Source organism: Periplaneta americana, chromosome 15 (genome assembly GCF_040183065.1).
Source record: "Periplaneta americana isolate PAMFEO1 chromosome 15, P.americana_PAMFEO1_priV1, whole genome shotgun sequence".
Taxonomy (NCBI): domain Eukaryota; kingdom Metazoa; phylum Arthropoda; class Insecta; order Blattodea; family Blattidae; genus Periplaneta; species Periplaneta americana.
The window spans coordinates 43,152,599-43,162,036 of record NC_091131.1 but is presented as its reverse complement, the minus strand read 5'-3'; the positions used below and the strand labels follow the sequence as shown (position 1 = coordinate 43,162,036).

The 9,438-nt window shown below is 35.9% G+C and overlaps 1 protein-coding gene across 4 annotated transcripts in view; it reads left to right on the top strand.

The window, feature by feature from the left end:
* The window catches only part of LOC138714823 (uncharacterized), a 181,498-nt gene that overhangs the window by 114,830 nt on the left and 57,230 nt on the right, over positions 1–9,438 (top strand). The window lies entirely within an intron of this gene.

The window sequence follows — 9,438 nt, the reverse complement described above, 5'->3', positions numbered from 1 at the left end:
CCTTATCACAGACAATGCAAAATAGTACCTGCACAGTCTATTGTTCCTAGTGTCCTCAACAACTCAAGCTTCGTGACTGTATACTGGATTGTGGTATTATAAAGCAGAAAAATTTACCTTGTTATTTATAGATTGTTTGTTCACTTAATTGAAACAAAATCTTCATTCTTGCAGCAAATAGTCCGAAATAACTGCTATGAATTACAGTGGTTAAATGACCCAGCATTGTGTAAAGATGGTCTGTTAATGCTTTTAATGTTCAAAGTAAATTAATTTGTTAGACTTGGGTAACATTATAATGTACTGTTCTTAAAACTTAACTTTCATCGGAGGAATTGTTTTGAAAACCTGAAAATAAGAAATTGTAGAAATTGCATGTTTTATGTCAATATGGTGATGAAGAGTCCAGTACAGAAGAAACTGAACTGAGTTAAAATGCAGTAGAAATTTGGAGTGCCCTAAAAATAAAATGTACATATTTGTTATTCCACGTTAAGTCACACACTGACAAAACAATACCTTTTTGTAAATGGTCGATTTTTTAAAAATAAATTCAAAGCATCAAATAGGGGAGAGATATTTTTCTATTTCCACAATAAATTATTGATTATTTATTAGTGTAGTTATGACTATTTGAAATTGCGCGAATTATACGTGCACTTTAAAGATAAGATCATTTTATACTATAATGATGAGTAAGGGAAATAAAGGGGATAAGTCCATAACAAAAAGTCATTAAGATAAGTCGAAACATTAGGGTGCTACAGCATTCTACTACTGCATATGTACTTTCGCAACAATTTATTTTTTAGAGGCATGCGATCCATGGCTAAGGAACCATTTTTGTACACTTGAGTGCGAGTTGGCTGGGCACGGAAAGTTATAAAATCCCCTTGCATATAATAACTGTTTGCACCTCTACACAACAAACAGATTCGTTCATCAAATGACTAATATCTTACGGAACAGTAAATACCTTAGCTAAAGTTATTTTATAATTGCCAGCCCAGCTAGAGCGAAGCCCTTCACAACATTGTATGCTTATATTGTTAGAAGTCGACTGCAATTCGGAAGGTGGTAGCAAATACTGTAGAGAGCTAATACCGGAAAGCAACGCGATTAACATGCTGTCGGGCGGCGACACGAGAACACTAGCGCTGTCTAGCGGCTTGGTTTGAACAATGCTTCCAATATGTAGTGCTTCAAATACCGTACGAAATTCTCTACTGTATTTGATTGCATACATATCTAGGAGGGGTTGGGAGGAATTGTGGTAGGCCTATATAGTATTACATGAGAGCTAAAGAAATCATTACAGAACAGTCAGATTTACATTCTCGTTAATTTAATTGTCATAACTATTGAACGAACATTATGATGCTAATAATATTATAAGATGTTTTAAAAGAGGTATCACATTGGTGAAAAACAACATTAAAGCTACAGTATAGCTACTGTACATACTTCTTAATTGTCCCATTAACTCTCTATTCTCCAGGTTACTGATGCATTACTATTTTAGCCTTTCTGTTCTTTTTTCCAGTCACTGTTCTACAACTTACTCTGTCACATTCATTTTTTACAAAACAATTGATCATTACGTTAAGGAACTTATTAACGAAAACATGTTTACAATCTTTACATACTGAATTAGTTTGATCTATTTGTTTAAAAATAAGGGCCATTAAATTGTTTTTACACCTTGTCTACTTGATGAAAGAATTTTTCTAAAGTGCGTGTGAAATGTTGATCGAATAATTTTAGATAAAGAAACTGAATAACTTGTGGGAATTAGAAAAATAGCACTGTCATACTTTTTATTTGCAATATGCTGATAAATGCCTGTCAAGTTTTCAGATTTGAAACTAGCTAGTTCCAGTTTGCAAATCTCATGTGGTATTCTGCTACAAGCCCACCCTGTCACATATGTTAATGCATTATCTGGAATCATACACTGATCATGATTGCCCTCTTCAAGTTCAGCGATTTCTACAAAACTGTTTTCTGTTGCTGGATAATCAATGCAGATTCTAAATTAACTTTCTTCAATCTCCTTCTTCGTAACTAAAAAATCACTGACTTCAATTTCACAGTTGCCTTTCTCTGAAGGTGTTAAGAGCTGGCAGCTCATAATTCCTCTGACGGCAGACTTGAATTTACAGCTGTCAGGGATAATGTTATTACTACCCTTAGAACGCACGACAGAGAAAATATTTTCAATACAATCTTGTGTTATACGTCTTGTAAGCAGGAACTGAAAGTTAAAATTTTGTTCCAGATCTTTCCACAAGTGACGTAGCGCTATTATATTTTGTATCCAACCCTTAAAGCAAGGTGGGTTTGTCTTTTTTTCGCTCAGAATTTTTAATTTTGAAAACAGACTTTCCAGTTTTTGTAGAGTCGTTCAATGACAAGAAGTAGTTTGTAAAGCCCTGCGTGAGGATTTAGCATCGTTCATGGTCGATGAATTAAAACAGTCAAATCCACGATCCACTAGCTCTATAAACTCAGTTGTTTGAAGAGCTGCTTTAGGTAGTGACTGAAACGACACATGAGTTTTTTTTATGGCCTTGCTGACTGAATGACTTAGCACCTGTGCAGCCAGACAAACCCTCATGGGCGAGAAAGGTGGAAGTTCTATATGTTTTTGTCTCAAATTTGGGCATAATCGTGGATTCATATCTTTATCCTTATTATACAGTTCAACAACATGTTGCCACTTGTATACTTCATCTTTGTACGAAAGGTCGTGCCGCTTAAAGTTGTTTCATACTGACTTTAGGAGATGTGGTGTGTCATGCAAGAAGTACACAATTTCTCCATCTATTTCAATAAATGGTTTATTAACCTCGCATCCCAGTAAATTCCTCATTCTAATATTACTGGCTGGCTGGTCACTAACGACTACTTTAGGAAATTAGCCACATTTACTAACCTCGCGGATGGCTTCGGAAAGAAGATCCTTTAGAACATCACCAGGTGTGGAATTATTAGATAGGAAATATCCTATTATCTGCTTGTAGTTGGTTTGCAAGCTCCTAATCATAAATACTAAAGCCTGATTTGCGGGTATCAATTCTTCACTTTTTGTTTGATTTTGACTCTCGTATGGTCCAAATTCTACAAAGCCATCGAATAAATCTGACTTTGCATCATACGAGAAACTTTGTTTCAAAGATATCTGGTCAAGCACACTGGAAACAACTCTCTGAGCTGGTGTCAGACTTCTCGATTTTATCTTAAGCAGTTGCATTATTGCCCATTGAAACCTGGACCAACACCCAATTGTTGCAGCCAATTACGTAAGGAGCGAATAGTCGGCAGACAGAAAGTCTTCCTCAAGCATCGATATGCATTCGGTGAAGCATAATGCAATGCCAGTGCGAAATTTTTTTCATACTCGGTATATCGCCTTCCCATAGGTTTTCTTTTTCTTAGCTTCAACTGAGATTTAAGAAATGAATCTTTTACCAGCGATTGATCACATTCTAAAGACGAATTGAGATTTTTTTCAATTTTTGTTCGTCAGCTCTTAGGGTTTGAATGACTTTGTTTTGACATAATTTTCTGCGCATTCCTTAGTTTGTTAGTAAGAAATTGTATTTTTTTCTCAGACGAAATTTTTTCTCTTTTTGGAGTTCTGACATTCTCCAAGTTATCTGTAACAAGATAAATTTTGTGCCTTACAAAGGCTTACAATATTATATTTCGAAACATTTTATATTGTAATCATATTTGCTAGTAAATAACAATTACGATATTAGGGCCAGGAAAATAAAAATACAACAATCAGGGCTTACTTAAAAGTTTGTGACTTTGTAGAATGCATAGGTTATATTAGAGCAGGTAGTACTGTATCGTACTTTTGTCACAGTCCATGTAGACTATGCTTCTAGCTCGCTGCAGGCGACACAAGAAATGTTTCGATCTCCTCTCGCACGGCCGACTCTCTCGTCAACTTATTCAAACCTTTCCACTTGGAGCGCTGTTAGTCGATGTCGCACATATGAGAGCCAGCTTTCCGGTATTAGTCTCTACAGTATTTGGTGGTAGTCTGCTAGCGTTTGCATCGAGAGAGAGAGAGAGAGAGAGAGAGAGAGAGAGAGAGAGACCAAGGCGGCGTACAACATAGCCACATCGTACTTACGCCCACCACGTGCAATACAAATAGCGCAGGAGAGAATTTAAATTATCAAAAAACAATAATGACCTTAGCCGTTGATTACTGTAAAAATGACAACAAACAAACCCTCTTTCCTTCACTAACAATATTTTATGCACGGTTCTCAATCCCACACCACATGCTTCTGCAGTCGTTTCTTGCGCATTGGCATCGTTGCAGCCAGCATCAAGATGGCCGACAGCGTTCTGCTCCCCTCTTTCCTGATGGCCGACAGCGTTCTGCTCCCCTCTTTCCTTCACTAACAATATTTTATGCACGATTCTCAATCCCACACCACATGCTTCTGCAGTCGTTTCTTGCGCATTGGCATCGTTGCAGCCAGCATCAAGATGGCCGACAGCGTTCTGCTCCCCTCTTTCCTTCACTAACAATATTTTATGCACGATTCTCAATCCCACACCACATGCTTCTGCAGTCGTTTCTTGCGCATTGGCATCGTTGCAGCCAGCATCAAGATGGCCGACAGCATTCTGCTCCCCTCTTTCCTTCACTAACAATATTTTATGCACGATTCTCAATCCCACACCACATGCTTCTGCAGTCGTTTCTTGCGCATTGGCATCGTTGCAGCCAGCATCAAGATGGCCGACAGCGTTCTGCTCGTCAACGTTTTTAAAATAATTATACACCTTAAACACTATTTTCCGCGCTTGCCTTTGCAATACTTGTCTTTTTACAGTCTCTTCTTTCATTTATTTATTTTACACACACACACACATACAGAAAATGTTAGTTTTACTTATTCAATGTATTGAAACACTCACACGTGAACAAACGAACTCGGGAAGTACTTGTTACAGACTGATTCCGATTGGTTCTACTGTACAAGCGTGGCTAACGAGAAAGTGTACAAGCTTGTGACGTCACATACATAGGTGGAGCTATGAGGGGCACTGCCCCTCCAAACTTGTCTGAACTCTTTTTTTTTTTTCTATTAACGTTAGAAAATATTTAAAGCTTAAAATGTGAGTTTATATTTATATATTTTCAAATGTAATTGAAGTTAAAGATAACTCAATTTAACATGATTTTAACATTAATTTAGAGAATATTAAGTTAACCCGATATGTTAAAAATGTATGAAAAATACTAGCATATTTCTTGATGTTTGTTCTAATGCCCACCAAAGTTTCAAAGTGGGGTTTCTTTTACAAGTATGTGAAATATTTATATTATATGAGATACATCGCTCCAGAAGGAATGCGCAGCCACTTGGCTACGCTTACCGCCCAGCAACTGTTTACGTTACGTGACCCCGTACAGAAGGGAGTGGAATGCCTACTGATTTATTTATAGCACTATATTTATGTTTCTCTTGGAAGAAGGAAGGGAATGAAAAAAACTAATAAACTCCAGTCTTTTATGCGTTGTCCACAGAGAACAATCTGTTCAGTTTAAATATCATTCGCCGGGTTTTTACGGAATATTTAGTGAATTCAATACTGTGCATCATGAGTGACACAAAAAGACACGAGTATGATGCGTGTTTTAATCCATTCAACGAAAGAAATCACAAATATAAAAAAAGAAAATCTTTGCGTCGCGTGACAAATGCTATGTTAGTGAAATTGAAGTTGGAGAACGTAGTTTTGTCGTCACAGTTGAAAGTGTGTGATACTTGTCGAGCAAAAATTTCAAAACTTCCTAATCCTGAGCATGTAACTAGTGAGCTGTGTGTACCGGGGAATAGTTCTCAAAATCTTCCTGAACCCAAATCCCATGAAAGTTCGGAAAGTAGTGATGCAAACTCGTCTGCTAGCTGTTGTGACACTGCAACGTTCACTGGATTCTCTAGCGCCACATACAATATATTGTCAACAGCGCACAGTCAACAGTTTTCCAGTCCACTGCTGCTGCAACAGTCTGCTACACATTGTTGTGTAAATATTTAAATTCCCATTAAACTATTAGAGAACGCATTTCGATCATTTCTGAAGTTTTAAGAAATACTTCAGTGCACTTAGTTTTTTTTTTTAAAATTCATATCCGGTGTAATGAGGGGGCAAGGTACTTCGCAACGAAAGACGTTATCAGTGGTGGGGTGTTACTATAAATAAACAGATAACCACTAGTTTTAAAAGCACGTAATGTCCCATCAACACTTTATGGCAGTTTCCCTTTAATTTATCTGAGAATAATTCGTAAGAATTTCGAAGTACAGTGAGGTTAGTTGGGGATGCTCGAGTTTTCGTCCAGAGCCATACATACATTTGCAACAATTTATTTTCCGGAGGCATACACGCGCTCCCGATCCCCAGCTAATGAACCTTTTGCGGCCTTAAGCCTATGCCAGGCGTCTCAAGGCCAACGCATGAAAGTTGTTACAGAGAGCAAATGTAGATAGCGTAGTCAGCAGAAAAGATAAGGACAATACCCGAAGATAGCCGATCGCTGATTCATGTTACAACCATGAGCGAGCTAAGTTGTAACTGTCGCGGGAGAAATGCCACAAAGCTGCACTTTTGAGTTGTACTGTCACAATAGACGGTTATTTTCGGAAGGAACAAAATTTCTTAAGTAGTTTGCAATAATAATAATAATAATAATAATAATAATAATAATAAAAAATTTATTTTCTAATGATATATCAATGAGTAAAAATAAGACATCTGAAGCATGAAGAACCATACATGTTACGTAATTATTTAAGCACAAGGAACTGGCCACCTTACCCCATTATCTCCTGGCCTGGTTGTCTTTAAGTGGTGCCTTGTTGGTATCACTTGTGAGGTTCAGACCTGTCTTCGGACAGTTGACTAAACAACAACAATACTTCATTTCTAGTAAATGGTTTTTGGTATCTCTTTTTTTTTAAGTTTACACTATATTTAATGAAATAAAATTCAATTAAATAATAATAAAATTACTATTAAACTTGTTGGTTGTTAAAGTACGTATTTTTATGGTACGTCATTATTAATATTAATTACAATAATAGTTAAATGATATAGTTCGTGATGTTTTTAATAATTAAAAATAACCAAAACATCTTAGAAATTCACAAACAATCTTAAATCTGGTCTCAAATTCTTTTCTCAAGTCCTTCAGTACTTCATTATATTTGTCACACTGGTCTTGATTCAAATTAGGTAACAATTTTAGATTAATAAAGTGGTAAAAGTTACCCACTGAAACTTGCGACTCCCACAATTTCACTTTTCCTATAAAAGCTTTTATTTCTTCATACATTTGCGGTAATAAGGACATCCTTTCCTCGGAGATGGACACAACATCGTAGCGGTTGCAGATGTTTATTCAAACGTCGCGATCAATGACGTCATCCGGAGATACACGAACTGGTCCCGCATCTTGTTCCACTTTTACATAAAAAAATAGAGAGAGGAGGAAGTGCTTCGAGGACATAGACAAATAACAGATAGATATGCAGCTCAATGCTAAAACAATGCCAACATAGGCTGCCAGGACGACCGTAGAGCCATCTGTAGTCTTTTGTAAACAAAACGGTAACAGCATTTTTACCACCCACCTCTACTGCTGTGTCGGTAACTACGTTCACTACTATACCAAGCCATTCTATTTACTAGTACAGAATGAATTATTTCTTTTAAAACATTTCACTTTTGGTGGAAATGTTTGAATGCAATTTTTTTTTATTGTATAATATACAATATTGCATATATATCTTGTAAAAGGCGAAGGTCTATTTGAAAAAAAATCACTACAATGTACAGAACTATTTATATTGCATTTTGATTATAATTTTATCCTCCTTTCCCAGCCCACCTGCCTGTAACAACAATCAATAGTTCTCAGCTTAGTATTTCAGTTTGGGAAGGAATGGAAAGGGAACTTTTAGGGATTTAAATTTCCTTCTCCATTTTTTAAGCTAGCGACTTAATTTCTGTATTCAGGAACCTCTTGTTATTAGTATTAATGTCCGTAAGTTCCAGCAGTACCAGGTGAAAACTTTAGAGTTTATTATTATTTTATTTTCACCTATTTTAAAACATATCTATTCCCACAAAATATGTTACTGGTCTGACAAAAAATGGACATGCATATGTCTATGATGCATATAATTTAACATCAGATCCATAATTTGAATTTCGAATGCAGAGAGTTAAAAATCTTTAATTCAATTTTTGTGTCTGACTAAATATTTCACATATTAATTTTGAAAATATTTACTTTACCCAAAAAAAGTCTCAGCAGTTTTGTTAACCATACTTGTCAGAATATGCTGTAAAAATGTCAACTTTTTAGCATGAAATCTGTTGAAGCTTATATTATTTGAATCAGGAAATGGAGTAAAAGTAAAATGCGAGAATGACTACCATCACAAAAATCTGTTTGTAATTGTGAAACTAAACTAAACCATGAATTTTGAGAAAGATGATGGTTATAAACTTGCCCCACATAAAAATGAAAAGTCACGGATAATTTTAATTCTGCAAATTGCATTTTTCTCGAAACCTAACCAAAATTTCACTCATCTCCCTCCACACATCCATACTACCCTCATATTTCACACAGCCGCCTCCTCCTCTACAGCACAATATGGATCGAGCAGAGCAAGCATAGTTACAAATGAACACAATAGACACATTAGTGTTCCAGAAATATTTATTTGTAAAGTAACATAAAAGAATGTGGAAGAAGCACAAAGAACACAAAATATATTGTACAGGTATTATTACTAAATTATCAAAATAATAAGGAACAACTCTCAGTGATCATTATTACTATTATTATGCATTCGTCTGGCTTTTAAAAGCCACTTTATTCATGCACTAACAGGGCACACTCTGTGAGTCTCCGTAGTGATTCTTTTACATTTACATACTTCTATTAATATCAGAAATACGCAGTACATTGCCATTTGTAAGTAAAAATTGTTTAAATTCATATACTATGCAAGTGTTCAAGATTATAAACCATTTTAACACATTTTTCTCAGCAAAGTACAATGTTTATTGTGAGGAAATGAGATATTTATGTCGAAGAATGTTTATTTATGTGCCACTTCTGTAATTTCACTAGAAAACAAACTGATACAATGGCATGCTATATGAAAACAGTAATATATGTCTGGTGTTGGTGGGACGGGAATGTGTTCTTTGGCAAAGGAGGAGGGACACAGGCCTGTGGACTTTCTTTGATAGGTTTTTGAGGGTTGTAGGAATTTGAGATCTTTTTGAGGAGACAATTGGGTAAGTTCATTTTCTGGTAAAAGTCGTATAGTTGATAGAATGGATGAAGGATAAGAAAGTTGTGCGGATGAAGGGTAATTTGAT